Source organism: Triturus cristatus, chromosome 11 (assembly GCF_964204655.1).
Source record: "Triturus cristatus chromosome 11, aTriCri1.1, whole genome shotgun sequence".
In the NCBI taxonomy this organism is placed as follows: Eukaryota; Metazoa; Chordata; class Amphibia; order Caudata; family Salamandridae; genus Triturus; species Triturus cristatus.
Genome location: NC_140594.1, coordinates 824,067,184 through 824,093,716, shown reverse-complemented (window position 1 = coordinate 824,093,716; position 26,533 = coordinate 824,067,184). Strand labels below are relative to the sequence as shown.

Below are 26,533 nucleotides of genomic sequence, written 5' to 3'. Positions count from 1 at the left end.
AATGCAAAAATAACGGTCGCAAAGGGGCAGATTATGAGAATCTGCACGTTTGCGACCGGTTTTTCTTTTGATGCATGTGCTTGTTAGACTTCAGTGCGGAAAAATTACCCGTGGTTTAGTTAGCGTCATAGTTAGTTTAATTGAATGCCATAAAAGCTGCAAAGCAGGAACAATGTGAAACATCTGGCATGACCTGTGTATGTTACTGTTTATATTAGTAGCACCTGTGGAAACTCATGAGAAATTGCCCCCATCACTTCCATTCCGAGGGGGCATCAGGCATCTCACACACAATTTAGCTACTCATGACCGTGCTGATAAATGCCTGGATGGCTTATCGGTAATCTTCATGAATGAAAAAGAAAATTGCATTTACCGAGGTACGGCCTTCGCCGCTCCTCCGTCCTTCTTCCGACGAAGCAGGATGTACACAGGCTTCCAGACTCTACTGGCCAATCAAGACGCTGCTGTCACCAGCATAACAGCAGCGTCAAGATTGGTCTGAGCGCCATGGTTCGGCGCTCAGACAGGGACTGGGAGCCTAGTGGAGAAGTGTGGCTCAATGGTTAGAGTGGCAGACCTTGATGCAGAGCAATGGTCCGGGACCAGGGTTCGATTCCCGTTGCGGCAGGGTCTCGGGCTATAAATTCCGCGGACCGGATATTCTCGCCTCAGTGCCTATTCTAATCATGGGTCCCACGCTGCAACTCTGGGCAATAGCTTGCTTAATCTCCACAGCGGCCCCAACAGCGCTGGGATGCCTGGCCTCACCATGGGGGTGCCCAGGAGTGGACACCTCACATGGAAAGCCAGGAAGGGTTCCTTCAGCGGTATGAGTACAGCGCTGAGATACCTGTAGTGGTGATCGGCGCTATATAAATACCTATACATTTACATTTACATGCATGATCTCTACCCATGCTGTGCAATACAGCCAGTGGAGAACATGCTGAGTGTGCATGACTGTTTGGCAGGCCTAAGACAGCCGGCCAAGCTGTCATGCAAATACTTAAGAGAGCGCCCACCCCTCATCCCACTGCTCTGGACAACCCAGGCCTGGCCCGGCCCGCCCCTAGAACTGAGCCAGTACGGAAAAATAAAATGATAACATCACCTTATTATCATTTTATTTATTCCTTCTGAACTGCTCTTTCCCATATAAGAGATTACCTTTACTAAAAGGTAGAGCTGGAGTCCCTGTGGCATAGACTGCTAGGGGCCCAGGCCTGGGCACATTCGTTCCACTATGACACTCTAGTAGCCAGTAAAATGATGGATGGAAATGCTTGGATCAATCTGAGGCCACACTCTGAGCCAACAACCAAACTAAGTCCATTCTAGTTGCACTGTATTTCTCTGTATTTCAGCTTGCATCTGTGCCGTTACAGACAGGAACCATCTGCATGCAAATCAGCTTTGACACCACTGCAAAATAAATATTCTGGTCTGAATTATTGGCCATGTCACTTTTGAACTAGAATAGTGATGAATGGAAATGCTAAAGTTGGTGTCATTTTATGTGCATTTCATTCAAGTTAATTTGAACTCATCTTTATCATTACTGGCAGTAACCAACAGTAAGCAGCCTCGCCTTAGCTCTGTCCTGGCAAGTGGAGTGCACCCCTAACTGATAGTCCATGTCTCCTCTGTCTGGCAGCACAAGCAACTAGCGACAGGTTTCAGCCTTAGACCTCATCAGAGAGATGTATCTTGACTACTTGAGTCCCCCTGGCACATCCGTTTTGGAAACCAAATGGGGGCATACAGTCCTACTTAGGAAGACTTATTTAGACATCAAAAAAGTGATGGATGGATGGAAATAATAAATCTCAGTTTGATCCAATGTTAATACTCTGGGTGCATTTTTGTTCACCAGTATTTCAGCTGACCTGTGCTAACAGAAGAAAGAAGAGAGAAAAACATATGAAAACTAACCCTGTTATTTCTCATTGGAAATCGAGCCCTCTTTTACCTTTCCAGTACCTTATGGTCTCCCTTAGACGAAAGTGCATCGCATCTAGAAAGTCAAATCTTGTATGTCATCGCCATACCACTGTATATCTAACACTCGCTTGACAGGCTTTAGATGCATCCTCTTGGGTGAAACAGATGTAGTTTCTCTTGTGCTGAAACAGAAGTGTCAGGAGTAGTCAAGAGAAACCAAGATATTCATGAGATCACGATGGCCAAACCATTTATTTTAGATCAGGCTTTTCCAACGAGTAGCTCGTGAGCTACTGGTAGCTCCCCAGGTACCTGCAAGTATATCTTCTGTGTGCAACCAGACTACTGAATCAGAAGCTTTTACTCAGTTGAATTAATATGGTTGGATGATAGAAGCACGCGTGCCACTACCACGCAGCCCAAACCACAAATGCATCTTAACCACGCATTTCTTTGCTATGCAATTGCGTGGCCTAGGCATGCACGATAAAGAGGTATGTGTGGCTAAGGTCGCCACTAATCCGACCCCCCCACCCACCCGACCGCCCCTCACCCCTGCACTGTTCCTAAAACCCTGTTCCTTTACTAACACTACCCCGAACCCCCACCCCACCCCCATGCTGACTCTACCCAGTCCCCCTGCTCTAAGGCCATCAAACCCTGCCCCTCTACTTACACTACCTGCCCACCCCCGTGTTCTGTCCCTTAAACTACCACAACCCCTTCCGAGCCCTGAAAACTATACCGACTAGCCATTCCTCTCCCACTGCCCTAAGGCCTAAAACCCTACCCCTTTACACACACTACCATGACCCCCCACCCGCGCTGTCCCTTAAACTACCCCAACACATTCCACTGCCCCAAAAGATACCCCGACGCCCCCAGCCCTAAAAACGACCCTGATTACTCATTCCCCTGTTAGGGCTCTAAGGCCTAAAACCCGGCCCCTTTACTTACCCTACCCAGACCACTCCAAACCCTGCGCTGTCCCTTAAACTACCACTGCCATGTAATCTAACCTGACCCCCCTTCCGCCAGCCCCACTCACCTCCTGCAGAGTCTTCCTGCTTCCATCTTCACTGTCTTCCGTCTAGCCACAGCTAGACTGCGCACTGCCTTAACCATGTATATGCATGGTTTAGGCCAGGCTTCTCCAACGAGTAGCTCATAAGCTACTGGCAACTCTCCAACCACCCATGAGTAGCTCTCCTGTGTGCAGGCCGGTCTACTGAATTAGAGGCTTTTGCTTGGCTTAATTATTATATGTGTACCAAAAATGAAAAGCATGCATTCAAGATCAAAATGTGTGTTCTTCAGAACTTTTTCATAAATTTATGTTTGGGGAAAAATGATTGAATTAGCAAAATATATTTAAAGCTGATATTTGAGTGATAAATCATATAGCGGGTGGGGAGTGGGACTTATTGCTCATGTTATTACCTTGGTACCGATACCATTTTAGTAATGGCAGCTATGTATTACCCACAGAGGCAATCCAAATTGATAAAGCCTTGTTCACATTACTGCTGGCAGCCCTGCCTGATGCAATGTGGTGATCACTGCTGACCATTTTGTATGGGGTTGCACTAGTGTAATCGTGCCTGATATGGTCACTATTACAACACAAAACATTTTAGGAGCTCGGGATGATTTTTATTGAACAGAATTAGCTCTTAATAGAAGGTTGGAGACCCCTGGTTTAGGCATATGCGAGGTTAAGGCAAGCATGGTTACGCTTGTCTAGCCAAAACACATGAGGGGAAGACCACGGTGTTCCGACTGTTCCCCAATTAATATACGTATACTAACATTTAGAGTGTATGTCAGAGACAAATGTTTTTATTTTCATAACTCATAAGCTGATATCTGTTTTAAAATGGGTGGATTTCCAAAATATATTTAACGCTGATATTTGAGTAATACATAATGTGGCATTTGGAAGACCTTTTAAAAATGTAATTACTTTGGTGCCGGAGGCATTTCAGCGCTGGCTGTTATGTATTATCCATATCGTGGCTTTCCATATTGGCAAAGTCTTTTATACATTACTGCTTGCAACCATGCCTGATGCACTGAGGTTATCGCCGGAAGTGACTTTGCATAGGGTGGTCACTAATGTAGTCTTGTCTGATGTAGTCACTACAACACTAATGATATTAGTAGCTCTCGATCAGTTCCATTGAACATAAGTAGTAATAGTTATTACTGAAAAGGTTGGAGACCCCTGCTGTAGAAAATGGCATGTCGTCAGCTGCTCCATGGAGTTAATGTTTCTTGCTTGTGTAGAGTGTAGGATCAGGAGCCTGATCCTGATCCTGACAGAGAGGAGTTGGGAGTTTTTCAATAGCCACTGGTGCTAATTTGTTCCACCATGCCTACTTTGGTTAAGTTGCTCTGTAAAGCAGTCTTTGCTGCATCTCAATGATTGTTTCTTTCAGAGTAGGGGGCGATTTGTTTAATGAGGAATAGATGTTCTTATTGTATTTCTTTTACTTACTCAGAAATGTAACTAATGTGTTTAAGATTTGCATGGGTTAGTGGAATGTGGACTTTAGAGCTTCATGAGTTTTTTTTTTCCGAAATATTTTCCAGATCTTGTGAGAACAGTTAGACAATGCAATGCAGTTGAACACGTTTTCCTCTCTTTCCCTGTTTAAGGATAGGGTAATTTAAAGAAAAGAGAGTTGAAAAAATCAGAGCACTACAAGAACTCATCCAGGAAAATCATGTTTTTATTTGCAGGTGCCTCCTAGCCCCCACCTAGGACTTACTTGGGCCTGGTCCTCCAATAAGATAAGGCCCTTTCGGACCCTGCTTCAGTATATGTTAGGCTCCCTGCCTCACTCTCTCCAGCTGCTTTCCCCTGTCACTCTCTCTCTCTCACCTCTCTCCCTCTTGCTCCACTTTCTGTTCTGTCATTTTTCATTGTGTGTTGTTTTTATCTCTGTTTATCTTGTTCTCTACCTCTCTGCCTTGTGTACAATCTTGTTTGCTTGCCTTGTTTGTTGCCTCTGTTTTTCTGCCATCGTGCTGCTTTTGTGCCTTTATTGCTTGTTTTTTTTTCACTCTTTCACTGTGCTCTTTTTCTCTTCTCTATCTGCCCACTCACCCTTCTCACTCTCATCTTTTCTGCTTTTAAGTTTTGTTTTTCTTTCACTTTCACCTCATATTGCTTCTTAAACTATTACTGCTCTTCTCGCACTTTTTAGTACTCTTTTTTTATCCATGTCACTCTTTTTCACCCTTTTCTATGCCTTTTGTTGCTCTTTGTCCCCTCTTTTGGCCTTGACACACTCCTTCCCTTTCCCACCTGCCACGCTCTATCAGTCTCCCTCCTCCTGATCTCTCCCTCACTAAAATGTGACTCCCGAGTTGGCCCCCAACATCACTATCGCCATCCCCAGAGTTTACAAGATCGCCACAAAATGAAAATGAAACAAGCCCAAAGGTGGAATCTCCATCATTTTCAAGGACTCCATCAGCTGCACCACCACTTCAGAAGGGACCCCCAGCAACATGGAGTACCTGACCTTCATTCTCTACATAACCATAACCCCGAGGGGCACCCTCACCTACCGACCATTGGGTACATGCACTGACTTCGCCAGCACCACCGTGGACTTTGTGTCATCCTTCATTCTCCAATTAAGCACCTTCATCTTCCTCAGAGACCTACATTTTCACCTGGGAGACCACACAACGCAAACACCACCACCCTGCGCCAAGATTTGGGAAACGTTGACCTCATCATATAGGACACCTACTCGACCCTATATTTACCACCTTCAGGGACAGCTAGATAGACAAGAGGACACCAATCATCTGGATCAAACACACCGTCATCAAACTTGCCATTCCCATTCCACATCATCGCAGAACTAACGCTGCCAAACACACCCGCAAAGACTGGAACAAGGTCTCAGAAGAAGCCAAACTCCTGGAACACTGACCATCACATAGCAACTCCCTACCAGACTCCTTGAAACCATGAAATTCAACAAAATGACAAGATCTCAACTACAAGCCATATGGTACACCTTCAAAATCGACCTCAGATGCTACCACCAGCAGTTCCAAGCCTCCAAACACTCCATGCTTGCAGAATGCATTGCAGCCAGCACAAACAGCAGATAGAGATCTTCGCCATCTATAAAGATTTTATCTCTTTGGCTAGAAGCTCCTCCAGCATCACTCCATCGCAGCACTTCTTCACCAAACTGTGTCAGCTCTTCTGTAACAAGATAACCAGCATGTACAACAACTTCGACTCCCAACCGGATCCCGACGACCTTCCTACATGCCTCCCCATATCGACCACAGAAACCATACTGACGACTTGGCCCGCCATCACCATGCATATCCATCCAAACTAAAAACCCATTCAGATCCTTCTTCCACCACACCTTCGCCAAAGGACTGCACTCCATCAGCTTAGTGCTTACACCATTCTTGAATTCCTGCATCACAACAGCCACCAACAAGACACTTGGAAACTCGCCATAGTTCTCTCCCTCCTCAAGAAGCCCTCCTTATACTTTTAACCAATTCAACAATTGTCAAGCTAACCACCTCAATGAAAACCATCTCCTCAATGCCACTTGATCTGGGTTCAGACCAAACCACTGCATGGAAGCAGTCCTTATCGCCGCAGCAGCCAACATCTGCATGATCATGGATAGAGAAGACACTGCAGCCCTCATCCCACTGGACCTCTCTGCGGTCTCTGTATCCCCTCATTCTCATCAAATAACTACATGAAACTGGTATCCAAGGAACGGCACTCTGCTAATATGCTCCTTTTTGATCATGCCCAGTCAGTCAGCCTAGCTCCTACAGCTTGGACACCCACAACATCATCTGTGGTGTACCGCAAGACTCATCACTCCAGCTGACCGTCTTTAACACTTGTATGATTCCGCCCACCAGCATCATCTGCGCCTATGATATCAACATCCTATCCCACACTGATAACATACAGCTGATACTCTCCCTATCAGATATAATGCTTAACACCTGGGCCAGTCTCACTGCCTGCCTCAAACTGAATGCCCACAAGACTGCAGTTGTGATATCTAGCATAAAACCATCACCATAAGACTGCACCTGGTGGTGAGCAGAACATGGACCCACCCCTAACACCCACGCCAAGAACCTCGGTGTTGGCATCAACAATCATCTCAGCATGTCTGCACAAGTCAACGCTGTAACCGCCTCCTGCTTCCACACCCTGAAGATACTGAAGTAAATCTTCAAATGGCTCCCCACCATCACCCTCACTACAAGGCCACTTCAAGTGTCCAGCCTATGTCAAGAACCACATCACACCCACCAAACTCCTGTGCTAGGCTCAACTCTTGCTCGCACACTTTCTCCACATATGCTGATCCTGATCCGTCGGTCGGCCTTCTCCTACATCACTCCTAAAGCCTGGAATGAGCTGCCACTGTACACCATGGTCACCTCTTCTATTCAAATGTTCTGCTATTAGCTGAAGATGTGGCTTTTTGAATAATACCACCAGCGGAGCCCTAGGCCAGAGGATGTTTGCCCCTGCCTAACCACCAGGATACCCTCATGGGTGATAGAGTGCTCCACAAATACAAATACACATAACATAACATTATTTAACAAGTCAGTATTCAAACCTCCCAAAAATATATTTTTAGGGAAAAGTACCTACAGTGAAGTATTAAATTAAGTAATAAATGAAGTAATCACTCAAAGCAGCTCTTTTTAAAGGAGGATGTTAGATGATAAAAATGTACATTGTTTGACGAGTGAAATCTGGAGGAAATTTTGAAATATTCTGTGAGAAATTGGGTTTTTGGTTGAGGGGCATATGAGCCCTTCTAAAGCAACACCCACAATCCTTGCTTGTCAGGGTGAACCACAAAAAGCCACAAAATTAAACTCTGCTTAGCCCTCTGGAAGGTTGGAACAAAAGCAGTCAGGCTTCATTAGGAAGCACACCTGGACCCGCTGCCTTCCCTTCCTTGCCCTTATCTATTGTCCGCTAGAATTCCCCCATCGTAATCACCTGGTCTAAGCGTTCTTTCTCATTTACTGAGAGCCTAACTATTGGAAGCCTCTCCAACCACTCATTAACCTGCTCCTCCATGGTATTGAAGTCCTCTGCATATAGGGAGGCAAAAACTTAAAAAATGCTTGTTCCACCTCCCAGCAATTCTTTAGGAGTTTCCTAGTGACCCTACAATTGACGTCCCTCACCTCACTCTTTAACTAAGGGGCATATCAACAAGGGGTGGCGATAATATTATCGCCGCTTTGGAGCCTGTTTTCGGGCGAAAAGCGGCGATAATATTATCGCATTATCAACAAGGACACGCTAGCGCGTGTTTCCTTGCAATAGTGCCCCTTGTCAGCACGCCGCCCATCACATCGCTAATGAGATGCAAAGGAGGCGAGCCTGATAAGACTCCCTTGGGAAAATATCGCTAACCCAGCTTTGTCATATTGACAACGAGGATTAGCGATAATTAAAATCACGTTAAGTATGCCTAAACGCAGGAATTTAACATCTGTTAAATTCCTGACTAAGGCATACCTAACATGGGGGATGGATTGTGTGACTATGACCACAGGCCCTATCATCTAGGATATCGCCGTCTTCCACCATGGAAAACGGCGATATCCACACTATCTCTGGAATTTGTATCGTCTCGGCGATGCGCGTTGTTGATAACGCGCTAACCGGGCGATGAATTCCAGAGATAGCCGGCGATAAATATGCTCACGCTTTGCGATATTTATCGCCGACCCTTGATAATATGCCCTTAAGTCTGCCCTGGTTTTCCAAGCTAAAAAGCTAAAAGTTTCCCTGCATTTTTACTATATTCGAAATGTGCTAACTTGCTCACCTCCCACCTAGCCCTTACTCTAGATTCCAGAACTGTGGCCAAACTGAGCTTCCGATCCTAAATCTCCTTAAGTAGTGCCTTGCTAGGGTCCTCTAATTGTTGTTGGTCCCAGAGTTTTCTTTCTAGAAAGACGATCTCCTGTTCTAACTCCACAATTACCTCCTTAAACTGTCTGTTCTTCAGGGCAGAAATGCTGATCAGGGTACCCCTCATGAAGGCATCCCAGACTGAGTGCTGAGGTGCGGAATTAATATTTGTCTTAAAGAAGTCTGTAGCCTTCCCTTTCAGTTTGTATAAACCTCTTGATCTATTAACAAAGTATGATCTAGAGTCCACCTCCTTGTAATTTGACCTGACTCGATTTTCAATTCTAAAACAACCGCTGCATGATAAAACAAGTGGCCTGCTAAATGTCTTACACTCAGAATGTTTTACTTAATTGCCTGGTCCACCAAAAATTAATCTAGTAATTTATTATGATAGGTATACCCTCGCTCTGTTCCTGCTCTTGCTCTCCAAATAACACACAGGCCAAACTTTTTTTATCAGACACTTGACATAAATTTGCATTTTAGAGCGGTTCTAGATCTATTATTATCCAACTTGTACAGGGTGTTGTCTAACGCGACATTAAAGTCACCTGTCAGTATTATCCAGTGGAGGGACTCTACAAGCTCTAAGCACAGGTTTTGGAGGGGTTCCATGTCACCCACATTCAGGCCATACTATCCCACCCAGGGTGTGGCTTATATCAACTATCCTCAACTTTACGATGACCCATCTACCCCTCTTGTCCGACTTATACTCCTGAATTGAAATTGCTGCCTGTGTATTTTAAATCAAAATAACCACCTCTTTTGTATGACAGGATTGACCCGTACATGCTACCTGCTGAAACTAGGACCTAAAACCTCCAAACACTCTACTTCATACAGGTGGGATTCCTGTTAAACAAGTATCTGAGCTGGTAACTCCCTCAAATATTGGAGTATGTGGGCTCTTCTATTCCTTACATGGAACTCATTAACATTCCAAGATTAAGTTTGGCTTCCATTAGCTTCTACCCCTGTTTCTGATTCTACCTTGTGGTGTTTATACTGACCAGGCAAATTTCCCCCAGATCGTGTGATACCCGAGGGCAATTTTTTTTCTAGTTTTTCCCCTCTATGGTCTCATCCAGTGCTCCCCATCCCTAAATTCTACAGGATCTTCTCCCTGGAGAACCCTCCCATGAACCTTCATGGCTAAGAAAGCCCTATTAGGTATACACCAGGATGTAGGGGATGATAACTAGAACGGAAAATAACAAACAGTGAAAGACAGCAAAAGTAGCAACAGAAAAAGAAAACAAAACCTAAAGGGTATATTCAAAATCTGGGAGGACACGTTATCAGCCCCACAACAAGGCTAAATGTCCTGATTAGCTCTAAACTGTCTTAACAGATTATCAGCCTCTTCATGATTCCTTAAGCCTTACATTTTATTATTCAACTTCACTCTAAGAATAGCTGGGAACCTCAGTTGGGCCGTGGCCCCTAGTTTCCTGAATTCTTCAATTCTTTTTCCCAGCTCCCATTGCCTGACCAGGGTAAAGCAGGAGAGGTCAGATCTAATTTCAAAGGAGAAATCATTTCCTTTCAGGGAGTTCATTTTCAACACACTGCTCTCTGTGGTAGAGTAAGTAAGAAAGTTCTTCCAGAATTTTACGCTGTTTACTCCTGATGAACCCTCTGGATATCGGTAACCAACATTTCCTCCGCCCTTTCCGAAACGCCTCTAGCCTTTAACAGGACCACTATGAAAGCCTTTATGTACTCCCTCTTACTCCCCACTGGTACATTTAATAATCTTATGTTATTTATTCTGGCATTGTTCTCCAATGATTCGAGTTTATCTTGGCTCTCTTTATATCTCGTTTTCAACATACCAATATCCTCCCTATCTAGGGCCGAATTTGCTTTTAATCCCACAACAGATTCTTTTAGTGCCTGTATCCTTTGCGTCAAAGAGTCTAGTTTTTTGGACAACCCTTCGCTTGCTTCCTGTATGTCCCTTTGACATGCTTTGGAGGTGGAAAAACCATCTCCAACCCCTTCGGAGTAAATGTTCTAAAGTGATTGCGAGGGATTAATTTGGAGGCAATGTGTAAAGTATCTGTGCAGCACACAAACAGTAATAAAGTGAAAGCACAACACAAGAAAAATCCCACACCAATTTAGGAAAATGGAGTAAAATGTCATAATTTTTTTCCGACCAAAACAATAAACTTCCAATCAGTAGAAATGGAGTTATGCAATTTTAAATACGCACATATAAGTAGCACCAAAATGCGCAACGTGCCAACTGAGGGTATCGGGTCACATTGGAAAGAGACAAAGTCACAGTTCATGCCGACAGCGATGAAGCAAGTTTAGCCTGTTGAGGTTTTAACCTTATGTCCTTGGTATGTGGTCTGCGTGGCGTTGCTTTGCAAGGCTTTGCATTGTCCAGTATCAATTCTGATGAGGAATTGTGAGGGCTGAGAAGCGAGGTCCTGCGTCATGGTTTTGTTGTGCTATTTCGACTCCAATGAGGAGCTTTGAGCTGCTGCGAGACTGTACGGGACCTCACGACGTTCTGCATCAGTTCCGAGGAAGCTGCCAGTTGTATGGCAAGGCTCTGCAGGGCTTTACATCGCTCAACGTCAATTCCGATAAAGCTGGCAGCTGTGGGGCGAGGTTTTTGTGGGGCATCACGTCACCCACCATTGGGGCTTTACGTCGCTTCAAGCCGGATTTGGTGGAACCTCCAGTTAGGCCAATAGGAGCTCTCTCTCTGACACCTTCCAATGTTCTTGGACCTGGTCAAGCGGCCCTTGGGGGATCAAGAATTGACTCCAGAAGAGGCCAGCATGGCTGTGGCAGGTCCAGTTGTAGGTCCAACATTGCAGGTCAGCTAGTCAGTTGTAGGTAGGCCTCTGGAGCTTGCTATGTTCCTATAGCTCAGAACAGGAGGTCAGCCTGCTGACCCTTGGAGTGACTCAGCCTGGGTTAAAAGGAGAATGTCCACTCTTCCTTCTCAGCAAGCAAGGGGTCAGGACAGCAGGATGTTCTTCTTCTGTAGTATCCACAGGTCCAGGTGTGTATTAAAGAGTGGGTCTGAGAGTCCCCTTTTTATACCGGATGATCAATTTGAAGTGGGAGAAGCTTCTGGAATTTCCTCCTATAGAGGTGTCTGGAGTTTCCTGCCTCCCTGACCAGTTTCCAGTCTGTCTGATTGGACAATAAGCTAGTGTGAATTCCTTGTTGTGTAAGCTGAGCCAGTGCCTTTGAAGTGCCAGTACAGAAGGTAACAACTCCGCCCCCCAAACCCTGCCAGAGATGAGCCATCCTGCCAACATACAGACCCTCTGATGTGATGCTGTCTGGGACAAATATACAAAGGCCAACCGCACCTTGTCATGTGACCCAGGAACAGGCCGCAGACACCAAATGGTAAGGACATGAAAATTACAACTTTCTAAAAGTGGCATTTTCTGAATTATGACTTAGAATCCGACTTTAGCATAAAAGTGGATGAAACATGACTTTTCTACCTGCTCCCAATCGAAAGTGATCACTTATAAAATGTAATAAGGTAACCCAATGATATACTATGGGACAGTTAGGCCTTCAATTGGTGAAAAACGAATTTAGGAGCTGTTCACTACCAGGAGATATATAACTTCCAAGCTCATGTCCAGCTTTGTAAATGATCAAGGCTATAGGAAATGTTACAACAAAGGAAGTAGGACCAACTTATTTATTGTGAAAAGTGTATGTTAAATCCTGTTGGCATTTAAGTGTGGATTGCTGTTACACTGTGTTAAATCCTTCAGAGGGGTATTTTCTTTCATGAAATCCTACAACTTATCGTAATAGGGAGGGTGTTTGTCTTGATTCTCCCCCATCAAACAACAAGGGTAGAATATTTACACTGTGATAATACTCATGACGCCTTATTACAAAGGACTGTATTTTGTTTTTCCATCTGTAGCTGTGTATATATTTGTAGTTTTATGACTGTATGCCTGACAGTTGCCTTCTGGGAGGATTAATGTGCAATAAAGTAGACCTGAGTGGGTTATAGTGGCAAGCCAATGATATATTCACAGGCCCGATTGTTTCACTGGAGAACACTGGGGCAGATTTACAAGAAACTAACGCAACGCGGTGCCGCAAGTCATTTTGCTGCGCCGCACTGCGTTAGTTTTGAAGCACAGGGATGCGACATATTTACAACAATATGTCGCATCTCTGTGCTTCCCCCAGCGCTGGCGCACAAACTGCTGTCATGCACCGGCGCAGGCACCCTTGCACCATGGTGCAAGCATGCCTGCGTCATGGGGAGATTGTTTTTGAGCAGGAAGGGGCACCTTCCTGCACAAAACAATCAATTGAGGTGATTTCCTTTTCCAATGTGTGCTGTAGAATGCAGCACGCATTGAAAGAGAAAATAAACAACGAGAAATTTAAACATTTCTCCTCGTTGCACCTCGCTACGCCACCCCTAGGGTGGCGTAGCATTCTGACGCATTTCCAGATTTACAATTTCTCGTCAATCTGGAAACGCATCAGTGGACATGGGTGTTGCATGGGAACACCCACAGCAACACCCGTGTCACGCCCCTAACACGCAAAGTGTTGCGTGAACAGGGGCAAAAATTACAAGCACAGGTTAAGTCACACAGGGTGACTTCACCTGTTGTTGTAAATATCACTTAGCAGGCTGCGCCACCGGTGCGTCATGCAATGTAATGCACCGGTACGCCATGCAACGTAATGCACCGGTACGCCAGGCGCTTTTAAATCTGCCCCACTGTGTCCGATGCCATAGGTCTCGTCTATTAATTCTGGAAAGTTATGACAAATGCAGTAGGCCTGAATTATAGTGAAAATCAATAGTTGAAGCAATTAGGCTTTTAAGGATGGATCATTATTACTCTGTGTTAAAGAATTTAGGGCCTTATTTATATTTCTGAGGCTAGCCCCTCTTTTCTGCCAGAGGGATGGAGTAGATTACTCCATCCCCCTAGTTGAGGGTCCCCTTGCCAATTTTATAAATGACTGCCAAGCTGGCAGTCATTTCTAAAGCATTGACAGGAACTGCCGTCGCTGTGGTTCCTGTCAATGTTCTTCAGTGTTTGGTGCAGGGCTCATGCTACATGACAGAGCCCTGCTCTAAACAGTTCTTTAAAAAAAAGAAAAGAAAAATAATTTTAGGGGTTTATCTTTTTGAAAATAAAAAAGAAAATGCCACCCTCGCCAGAGGAGTCATCTCACATGGGGAGGGCGGCATTTATTTTCTTTACCGTCCCTTACCACCAGGGTTTGCTTGGTGGTAAAGAACAATAAAAAAAAATAGCTATATGTCTGCCCATCCTAATTGGGTGGGTGGACATATCGCCATTCCTCCAAAGGCCCGAGTTGGCCCCCAACATCACTATCGCCATCCCCAGAGTTTACAAGATCGCCACAAAATGAAAATGAAACAAGCCCAAAGGTGGAATCTCCATCATTTTCAAGGACTCCATCAGCTGCACCACCACTTCAGAAGGGACCCCCAGCAACATGGAGTACCTGACCTTCATTCTCTACATAACCATAACCCCGAGGTGCACCCTCACCTACCGACCATTGGGTACATGCACTGACTTCGCCAGCACCACCGTGGACTTTGTGTCATCCTTCATTCTCCAATTAAGCACCTTCATCTTCCTCAGAGACCTACATTTTCACCTGGGAGACCACACAACGCAAACACCACCACCCTGCGCCAAGATTTGGGAAACGTTGACCTCATCATATAGGACACCTACTCGACCCTATATTTACCACCTTCAGGGACAGCTAGATAGACAAGAGGACACCAATCATCTGGATCAAACACACCGTCATCAAACTTGCCATTCCCATTCCACATCATCGCAGAACTAACGCTGCCAAACACACCCGCAAAGACTGGAACAAGGTCTCAGAAGAAGCCAAACTCCTGGAACACTGACCATCACATAGCAACTCCCTACCAGACTCCTTGAAACCATGAAATTCAACAAAATGACAAGATCTCAACTACAAGCCATATGGTACACCTTCAAAATCGACCTCAGATGCTACCACCAGCAGTTCCAAGCCTCCAAACACTCCATGCTTGCAGAATGCATTGCAGCCAGCACAAACAGCAGATAGAGATCTTCGCCATCTATAAAGATTTTATCTCCTTGGCTAGAAGCTCCTCCAGCATCACTCCATCGCAGCACTTCTTCACCAAACTGTGTCAGCTCTTCTGTAACAAGATAACCAGCATGTACAACAACTTCGACTCCCAACCGGATCCCGACGACCTTCCTACATGCCTCCCCATATCGACCACAGAAACCATACTGACGACTTGGCCCGCCATCACCATGCATATCCATCCAAACTAAAAACCCATTCAGATCCTTCTTCCACCACACCTTCGCCAAAGGACTGCACTCCATCAGCTTAGTGCTTACACCATTCTTGAATTCCTGCATCACAACAGCCACCAACAAGACACTTGGAAACTCGCCATAGTTCTCTCCCTCCTCAAGAAGCCCTCCTTATACTTTTAACCAATTCAACAATTGTCAAGCTAACCACCTCAATGAAAACCATCTCCTCAATGCCACTTGATCTGGGTTCAGACCAAACCACTGCATGGAAGCAGTCCTTATCGCCGCAGCAGCCAACATCTGCATGATCATGGATAGAGAAGACACTGCAGCCCTCATCCCACTGGACCTCTCTGCGGTCTCTGTATCCCCTCATTCTCATCAAATAACTACATGAAACTGGTATCCAAGGAACGGCACTCTGCTAATATGCTCCTTTTTGATCATGCCCAGTCAGTCAGCCTAGCTCCTACAGCTTGGACACCCACAACATCATCTGTGGTGTACCGCAAGACTCATCACTCCAGCTGACCGTCTTTAACACTTGTATGATTCCGCCCACCAGCATCATCTGCGCCTATGATATCAACATCCTATCCCACACTGATAACATACAGCTGATACTCTCCCTATCAGATATAGTGCTTAACACCTGGGCCAGTCTCACTGCCTGCCTCAAACTGAATGCCCACAAGACTGCAGTTGTGATATCTAGCATAAAACCATCACCATAAGACTGCACCTGGTGGTGAGCAGAACATGGACCCACCCCTAACACCCACGCCAAGAACCTCGGTGTTGGCATCAACAATCATCTCAGCATGTCTGCACAAGTCAACGCTGTAACCGCCTCCTGCTTCCACACCCTGAAGATACTGAAGTAAATCTTCAAATGGCTCCCCACCATCACCCTCACTACAAGGCCACTTCAAGTGTCCAGCCTATGTCAAGAACCACATCACACCCACCAAACTCCTGTGCTAGGCTCAACTCTTGCTCGCACACTTTCTCCACATATGCTGATCCTGATCCGTCGGTCGGCCTTCTCCTACATCACTCCTAAAGCCTGGAATGAGCTGCCACTGTACACCATGGTCACCTCTTCTATTCAAATGTTCTGCTATTAGCTGAAGATGTGGCTTTTTGAATAATCCCACCAGCGGAGCCCTAGGCCAGAGGATGTTTGCCCCTGCCTAACCACCAGGATACCCTCATGGGTGATAGAGTGCTCCACAAATACAAATACACATAACATAACATTATTTAACAAGTCAGTATTCAAACCTCCAAAAAATATATTTTTAGGGAAAAGTACCTACAGTGAAGTATTAAATTAAGTAATAAATGAAGTAATCACTCAAAGCAGCTCTTTTTAAAGGAGGATGTTAGATGATAAAAATGTACATTGTTTGACGAGTGAAATCTGGAGGAAATTTTGAAATATTCTGTGAGAAATTGGGTTTTTGGTTGAGGGGCATATGAGCCCTTCTAAAGCAACACCCACAATCCTTGCTTGTCAGGGTGAACCACAAAAAGCCACAAAATTAAACTCTGCTTAGCCCTCTGGAAGGTTGGAACAAAAGCAGTCAGGCTTCATTAGGAAGCACACCTGGACCCGCTGCCTTCCCTTCCTTGCCCTTATCTATTGTCCGCTAGAATTCCCCCATCGTAATCACCTGGTCTAAGCGTTCTTTCTCATTTACTGAGAGCCTAACTATTGGAAGCCTCTCCAACCACTCATTAACCTGCTCCTCCATGGTATTGAAGTCCTCTGCATATAGGGAGGCAAAAACTTAAAAAATGCTTGTTCCACCTCCCAGCAATTCTTTAGGAGTTTCCTAGTGACCCTACAATTGACGTCCCTCACCTCACTCTTTAACTAAGGGGCATATCAACAAGGGGTGGCGATAATATTATCGCCGCTTTGGAGCCTGTTTTCGGGCGAAAAGCGGCGATAATATTATCGCATTATCAACAAGGACACGCTAGCGCGTGTTTCCTTGCAATAGTGCCCCTTGTCAGCACGCCGCCCATCACATCGCTAATGAGATGCAAAGGAGGCGAGCCTGATAAGACTCCCTTGGGAAAATATCGCTAACCCAGCTTTGTCATATTGACAACGAGGATTAGCGATATTTAAAATCACGTTAAGTATGCCTAAACGCAGGAATTTAACATCTGTTAAATTCCTGACTAAGGCATACCTAACATGGGGGATGGATTGTGTGACTATGACCACAGGCCCTATCATCTAGGATATCGCCGTCTTCCACCATGGAAAACGGCGATATCCACACTATCTCTGGAATTTGTATCGTCTCGGCGATGCGCGTTGTTGATAACGCGCTAACCGGGCGATGAATTCCAGAGATAGCCGGCGATAAATATGCTCACGCTTTGCGATATTTATCGCCGACCCTTGATAATATGCCCTTAAGTCTGCCCTGGTTTTCCAAGCTAAAAAGCTAAAAGTTTCCCTGCATTTTTACTATATTCGAAATGTGCTAACTTGCTCACCTCCCACCTAGCCCTTACTCTAGATTCCAGAACTGTGGCCAAACTGAGCTTCCGATCCTAAATCTCCTTAAGTAGTGCCTTGCTAGGGTCCTCTAATTGTTGTTGGTCCCAGAGTTTTCTTTCTAGAAAGACGATCTCCTGTTCTAACTCCACAATTACCTCCTTAAACTGTCTGTTCTTCAGGGCAGAAATGCTGATCAGGGTACCCCTCATGAAGGCATCCCAGACTGAGTGCTGAGGTGCGGAATTAATATTTGTCTTAAAGAAGTCTGTAGCCTTCCCTTTCAGTTTGTATAAACCTCTTGATCTATTAACAAAGTATGATCTAGAGTCCACCTCCTTGTAATTTGACCTGACTCGATTTTCAATTCTAAAACAACCGCTGCATGATAAAACAAGTGGCCTGCTAAATGTCTTACACTCAGAATGTTTTACTTAATTGCCTGGTCCACCAAAAATTAATCTAGTAATTTATTATGATAGGTATACCCTCGCTCTGTTCCTGCTCTTGCTCTCCAAATAACACACAGGCCAAACTTTTTTTATCAGACACTTGACATAAATTTGCATTTTAGAGCGGTTCTAGATCTATTATTATCCAACTTGTACAGGGTGTTGTCTAACGCGACATTAAAGTCACCTGTCAGTATTATCCAGTGGAGGGACTCTACAAGCTCTAAGCACAGGTTTTGGAGGGGTTCCATGTCACCCACATTCAGGCCATACTATCCCACCCAGGGTGTGGCTTATATCAACTATCCTCAACTTTACGATGACCCATCTACCCCTCTTGTCCGACTTATACTCCTGAATTGAAATTGCTGCCTGTGTATTTTAAATCAAAATAACCACCTCTTTTGTATGACAGGATTGACCCGTACATGCTACCTGCTGAAACTAGGACCTAAAACCTCCAAACACTCTACTTCATACAGGTGGGATTCCTGTTAAACAAGTATCTGAGCTGGTAACTCCCTCAAATATTGGAGTATGTGGGCTCTTCTATTCCTTACATGGAACTCATTAACATTCCAAGATTAAGTTTGGCTTCCATTAGCTTCTACCCCTGTTTCTGATTCTACCTTGTGGTGTTTATACTGACCAGGCAAATTTCCCCCAGATCGTGTGATACCCGAGGGCAATTTTTTTTCTAGTTTTTCCCCTCTATGGTCTCATCCAGTGCTCCCCATCCCTAAATTCTACAGGATCTTCTCCCTGGAGAACCCTCCCATGAACCTTCATGGCTAAGAAAGCCCTATTAGGTATACACCAGGATGTAGGGGATGATAACTAGAACGGAAAATAACAAACAGTGAAAGACAGCAAAAGTAGCAACAGAAAAAGAAAACAAAACCTAAAGGGTATATTCAAAATCTGGGAGGACACGTTATCAGCCCCACAACAAGGCTAAATGTCCTGATTAGCTCTAAACTGTCTTAACAGATTATCAGCCTCTTCATGATTCCTTAAGCCTTACATTTTATTATTCAACTTCACTCTAAGAATAGCTGGGAACCTCAGTTGGGCCGTGGCCCCTAGTTTCCTGAATTCTTCAATTCTTTTTCCCAGCTCCCATTGCCTGACCAGGGTAAAGCAGGAGAGGTCAGATCTAATTTCAAAGGAGAAATCATTTCCTTTCAGGGAGTTCATTTTCAACACACTGCTCTCTGTGGTAGAGTAAGTAAGAAAGTTCTTCCAGAATTTTACGCTGTTTACTCCTGATGAACCCTCTGGATATCGGTAACCAACATTTCCTCCGCCCTTTCCGAAACGCCTCTAGCCTTTAACAGGACCACTATGAAAGCCTTTATGTACTCCCTCTTACTCCCCACTGGTACATTTAATAATCTTATGTTATTTATTCTGGCATTGTTCTCCAATGATTCGAGTTTATCTTGGCTCTCTTTATATCTCGTTTTCAACATACCAATATCCTCCCTATCTAGGGCCGAATTTGCTTTTAATCCCACAACAGATTCTTTTAGTGCCTGTATCCTTTGCGTCAAAGAGTCTAGTTTTTTGGACAACCCTTCGCTTGCTTCCTGTATGTCCCTTTGACATGCTTTGGAGGTGGAAAAACCATCTCCAACCCCTTCGGAGTAAATGTTCTAAAGTGATTGCGAGGGATTAATTTGGAGGCAATGTGTAAAGTATCTGTGCAGCACACAAACAGTAATAAAGTGAAAGCACAACACAAGAAAAATCCCACACCAATTTAGGAAAATGGAGTAAAATGTCATAAATTTTTTTCGACCAAAACAATAAACTTCCAATCAGTAGAAATGGAGTTATGCAATTTTAAATACGCACATATAAGTAGCACCAAAATGCGCAACGTGCCAACTGAGGGTATCGGGTCACATTGGAAAGAGACAAAGTCACAGTTCATGCCGACAGCGATGAAGCAAGTTTAGCCTGTTGAGGTTTTAACCTTATGTCCTTGGTATGTGGTCTGCGTGGCGTTGCTTTGCAAGGCTTTGCATTGTCCAGTATCAATTCTGATGAGGAATTGTGAGGGCTGAGAAGCGAGGTCCTGCGTCATGGTTTTGTTGTGCTATTTCGACTCCAATGAGGAGCTTTGAGCTGCTGCGAGACTGTACGGGACCTCACGACGTTCTGCATCAGTTCCGAGGAAGCTGCCAGTTGTATGGCAAGGCTCTGCAGGGCTTTACATCGCTCAACGTCAATTCCGATAAAGCTGGCAGCTGTGGGGCGAGGTTTTTGTGGGGCATCACGTCACCCACCATTGGGGCTTTACGTCGCTTCAAGCCGGATTTGGTGGAACCTCCAGTTAGGCCAATAGGAGCTCTCTCTCTGACACCTTCCAATGTTCTTGGACCTGGTCAAGCGGCCCTTGGGGGATCAAGAATTGACTCCAGAAGAGGCCAGCATGGCTGTGGCAGGTCCAGTTGTAGGTCCAACATTGCAGGTCAGCTAGTCAGTTGTAGGTAGGCCTCTGGAGCTTGCTATGTTCCTATAGCTCAGAACAGGAGGTCAGCCTGCTGACCCTTGGAGTGACTCAGCCTGGGTTAAAAGGAGAATGTCCACTCTTCCTTCTCAGCAAGCAAGGGGTCAGGACAGCAGGATGTTCTTCTTCTGTAGTATCCACAGGTCCAGGTGTGTATTAAAGAGTGGGTCTGAGAGTCCCCTTTTTATACCGGATGATCAATTTGAAGTGGGAGAAGCTTCTGGAATTTCCTCCTATAGAGGTGTCTGGAGTTTCCTGCCTCCCTGACCAGTTTCCAGTCTGTCTGATTGGACAATAAGCTAGTGTGAATTCCTTGTTGTGTAAGCTGAGCCAGTGCCTTTGAAGTGCCAGTACAGAAGGTAACAACTCCGCCCCCCAAACCCTGCCAGAGATGAGCCATCCTGCCAACATACAGACCCTCTGATGTGATGCTGTCTGGGACAAATATACAAAGGCCAACCGCACCTTGTCATGTGACCCAGGAACAGGCCGCAGACACCAAATGGTAAGGACATGAAAATTACAACTTTCTAAAAGTGGCATTTTCTGAATTATGACTTAGAATCCGACTTTAGCATAAAAGTGGATGAAACATGACTTTTCTACCTGCTCCCAATCGAAAGTGATCACTTATAAAATGTAATAAGGTAACCCAATGATATACTATGGGACAGTTAGGCCTTCAATTGGTGAAAAACGAATTTAGGAGCTGTTCACTACCAGGAGATATATAACTTCCAAGCTCATGTCCAGCTTTGTAAATGATCAAGGCTATAGGAAATGTTACAACAAAGGAAGTAGGACCAACTTATTTATTGTGAAAAGTGTATGTTAAATCCTGTTGGCATTTAAGTGTGGATTGCTGTTACACTGTGTTAAATCCTTCAGAGGGGTATTTTCTTTCATGAAATCCTACAACTTATCGTAATAGGGAGGGTGTTTGTCTTGATTCTCCCCCATCAAACAACAAGGGTAGAATATTTACACTGTGATAATACTCATGACGCCTTATTACAAAGGACTGTATTTTGTTTTTCCATCTGTAGCTGTGTATATATTTGTAGTTTTATGACTGTATGCCTGACAGTTGCCTTCTGGGAGGATTAATGTGCAATAAAGTAGACCTGAGTGGGTTATAGTGGCAAGCCAATGATATATTCACAGGCCCGATTGTTTCACTGGAGAACACTGGGGCAGATTTACAAGAAACTAACGCAACGCGGTGCCGCAAGTCATTTTGCTGCGCCGCACTGCGTTAGTTTTGAAGCACAGGGATGCGACATATTTACAACAATATGTCGCATCTCTGTGCTTCCCCCAGCGCTGGCGCACAAACTGCTGTCATGCACCGGCGCAGGCACCCTTGCACCATGGTGCAAGCATGCCTGCGTCATGGGGAGATTGTTTTTGTGCAGGAAGGGGCACCTTCCTGCACAAAACAATCAATTGAGGTGATTTCCTTTTCCAATGTGTGCTGTAGAATGCAGCACGCATTGAAAGAGAAAATAAACAACGAGAAATTTAAACATTTCTCCTCCTTGCACCTCGCTACGCCACCCCTAGGGTGGCGTAGCATTCTGACGCATTTCCAGATTTACAATTTCTCGTCAATCTGGAAACGCATCAGTGGACATGGGTGTTGCATGGGAACACCCACAGCAACACCCGTGTCACGCCCCTAACACGCAAAGTGTTGCGTGAACAGGGGCAAAAATTACAAGCACAGGTTAAGTCACACAGGGTGACTTCACCTGTTGTTGTAAATATCACTTAGCAGGCTGCGCCACCGGTGCGTCATGCAATGTAATGCACCGGTACGCCATGCAACGTAATGCACCGGTACGCCAGGCGCTTTTAAATCTGCCCCACTGTGTCCGATGCCATAGGTCTCGTCTATTAATTCTGGAAAGTTATGACAAATGCAGTAGGCCTGAATTATAGTGAAAATCAATAGTTGAAGCAATTAGGCTTTTAAGGATGGATCATTATTACTCTGTGTTAAAGAATTTAGGGCCTTATTTATATTTCTGAGGCTAGCCCCTCTTTTCTGCCAGAGGGATGGAGTAGATTACTCCATCCCCCTAGTTGAGGGTCCCCTTGCCAATTTTATAAATGACTGCCAAGCTGGCAGTCATTTCTAAAGCATTGACAGGAACTGCCGTCGCTGTGGTTCCTGTCAATGTTCTTCAGTGTTTGGTGCAGGGCTCATGCTACATGACAGAGCCCTGCTCTAAACAGTTCTTTAAAAAAAAGAAAAGAAAAATAATTTTAGGGGTTTATCTTTTTGAAAATAAAAAAGAAAATGCCACCCTCGCCAGAGGAGTCATCTCACATGGGGAGGGCGGCATTTATTTTCTTTACCGTCCCTTACCACCAGGGTTTGCTTGGTGGTAAAGAACAATAAAAAAAAATAGCTATATGTCTGCCCATCCTAATTGGGTGGGTGGACATATCGCCATTCCTCCAAAGGCCCTTACTCCATAGGGCTGTCGGAGAAGTTTGACTTTGACTTTGGCGGTGACAGAGTTGTGGCCACCACAGCCATACCTATAGTCTGCTCAATCTAAATCAGGAGGTTGGGACATTATCTTGGTGGTAAGCATGCCGTTAGACATGTATTTTGTTAAATAAAGTCTCACAAAATGCCATAGTAGGCATGGGTTTTGATGTTGGTCATCCACTCTGACAAACCTTGGGGATAGAAGATTTGCACTTTGATAATTCTTGTTAGGCCTCTTTAGGAATGATTTAACATTGTTTTGCCAACTATAATTTTTTATAAACTTATAATTTCATAATTGCTGCTTGATGGCTGCCTTGTGGGAAATCTTACACGAAAAATGCAGTATACTAGGTTGAATAGGGTGAGAAGACGATAAAAGCTGTATGCCTGATTGGTTTATTGGAAAACATTACACAGATGCCATAGGAATGATTTATGTAACACGAAAACCTACAACAAAGTTATTACCCCTGACTTATTTAATGTGAAAAGCCTATGTTAAAGCCAATAAACCCTTGTGTTATAGCATGTCCACAAATACATATGGAATCTATCAGATTACTGTTGTAGGCAAGGGTTTGGTGTTGATTACTCTCTCTAACAAATCCAGGATGTAGACGATTTACACCGTGAGAATCCTTGTAAGAATTATTTATTGAGTTCCTTGTTGGGACGTAAATTGCTCTTGCATGTCGATTGACATGTAGCCCTGACCTGAGTCCCGCCAACGACAATGATGTCTGGATCCCTGGTACTGATTTCTGTTCATGGGTGAACATGGATCATGCTTGTGCGCCATGACACAGTTCCGACTAACGGATAGTGGTCCGTTTTGGCCAGTAGGGGCACCGAAAGCACTACTCTCATAGTGATGAAAGGCTACTGTCTTTGCCAGGAGTTAAGCAGCATGAGCGTGGTGATGATAGCATACCGTGTAGTGATCAGGTGAACCGAACAGGTCCTTTTACTTCTGTCACTGGAGTGAGGCCTACAGGATCACTCATGTAAAGTTCAGCTGCTGTGTGCTTAACTCACCCTTGGCCTACATAAGGTCAGCCTGTAGTGCAGTGTAGTACATGTGTGCTATATTCATGTGCTAGGTGTATCTGTGAATAATAACAAACATACAAGATTCTGGGTTCTATTTTGGGAGATTCAGGGCTGACTGGAAGAGCAGGAGTGGGTAGAGGAATCCCCCCAGACAGATTTGTAGATTGCTGCATTCCTGTGAACTCAGTGGGACACACTGGAGGAAGGAAGAGCCAGGCTCTTCAGTGTACTTCAAAGGGAGTTTTTTGATTCAGAGAGAGGTCACTGGAAAGGGGCTTTGCATATCTCAGGAAGGAGATGGGCTGAGAAATGTATCATGAAGAGTGGGGCTGAGGCCCTGGGTAAACTTTGGATACACACATTACTGTGGCTGACATCCAGGTGTGAACCTTTAGTTACTCCCAGGGCCTGTGTTGGGGGTTATCAGATTTGGAGTTGCTTCAGCTGTAACAGACTGTTTTCTGGAGGAAGGGCAGGGCAGAAGAGAGGGCTCTTCAAAAGGAAGCAGACCTCCACCACAAACCTCAAAGACTCAGACCCTAAATCAAATTTGTCAAATGTCAAGCAGGCAGTGAGGCAGTGAAAAACATCATAAGCATATTCTGTAATACCCACTTCCCTTCAATTGCAAACCACATTATTCGCTTATATACAGGAAAGGTAAATATTTGAGTGTCCAAAGACAAGTGCCCTGTCCGGTTGGCTCCACTAAGATCCCCCTATATTGACTCCAGTCTGTCCATATTTTAAGACATTTCTATGGGCACCACATAGCCAAAGGGTTCCATTCCCTTCCTAGAGCCCTCCACAGAGGGTGGGAAAGAGAGAAGGGGCACTTCCTGGCTTTGGCAATGTCTCTCTTTGCGAACACGAGGCTCAACCAAAACAAAACCACTTTGTACCAGTTACTATTGAGATGCACATTTATCTATAGGAGAGTCATTTTCGAATCTCGGGGTAGCCGCCAACCCAGCACCTCACTCAGTGATTCAAGTACACCCCCACCCCTAGGATGGGGCAATCACCCCACAACTCTGAACTGCATGAATAAGGTCTTTATTTTGTGTCGAGCATCTTAAACAGAGCTGCAAATCCACCGCTGCTTTCTTCCACAATCATACCTTGTGAAATATGCTTGATGGAAGTATTTCAGTTGGATGGGTTTAAATTGTGAAGCTACAGCTAACTTCCAGGGGGGAGGCCTTGGCAGTGCTTAATTTGAGTCCGTGGTTTCCGGTACTTGGCACTGGCACGGCACCCGGTGCTTATGACAGCCTGCCACATGGTGGCACTGTCTGTCTGTTTACGAGTAAGCACACTTATAGGAGTGTGATTGTTAATAGTTGTGTTGATACTGTTATTGACAGTGCCGGCAGGGGAATGGGTGGAGCAAGCTCAGTGGCCTCCTGACACTGTCCCTGGCACTTATTGTTTTGCAAATTAAACACTGGGACTGTGCCTTTCTCCAAGCATCTTATGTGTGAGGGAGCCCAAGTCTTGCTCTCATACCTTCCGCAAATGGAGGAAGGAGTCCATGGCATTAACCACCAGGTCCAAAAAAACTGCATTATTTTGTGATCTCCCAGCTAATTATCCAGGGCCTCGGCCTCCACCAGGCTTAAGTCAGGCAGTTCTAGCACATCCTTCACATAAGATATGAATGCATGGCGAAGCTGAAAGTATCTGAAAAACTGACTTTGGTGCAGATTATATTTGTCTTAAGGTCTGTGAATTATTTCATCACCGTGCTGGCAATGTTTTCTCCCAGACGTGAGATGCCAGTCAGCTCCCACTGTACACAAGTCACCATCCCGGCCACAATGGAATTTCTTTCATTGGTTTTCGTGTCCATCCCAGGGCTCTATTTGTATCTGTTCAAACCCCAGAATACTACTCCAGTTGCCAGTGGGAAAGGAAGAAAAGTCGTCTTTCCATATAGGAGATGGAATAATTAGGTATCTTGCCATGCCCACTTTTCAGACATGTAGGCCAGATCTCCCTCTGTGTTGTACCACCACTTGTTAAGGATTACCAAGTGCGCTGCTCCATACATAACATGAGGTTTTTTAGCCCCCACTATGCCCCTGTCACATCTGGGGTTGAAACATTATGGAAAGCTTACTCTAGCTGCCTCGTAGCTCCATAGTGAGCCCCTGAATATAGACTTAACCTCCTGAGAATAGAATTAACCTTTGTGAATGAGGAGTGGGGAATAGGGAATGTGATAACTTGTACGTGTG

At 44.9% G+C, this 26,533-nt stretch overlaps 1 protein-coding gene across 1 annotated transcript in view; it reads left to right on the top strand.

Annotated features, from left to right (window-relative positions):
• HTRA4 (HtrA serine peptidase 4) overlaps positions 1–26,533 on the top strand; it is a 438,816-nt gene that overhangs the window by 409,712 nt on the left and 2,571 nt on the right. The window lies entirely within an intron of this gene.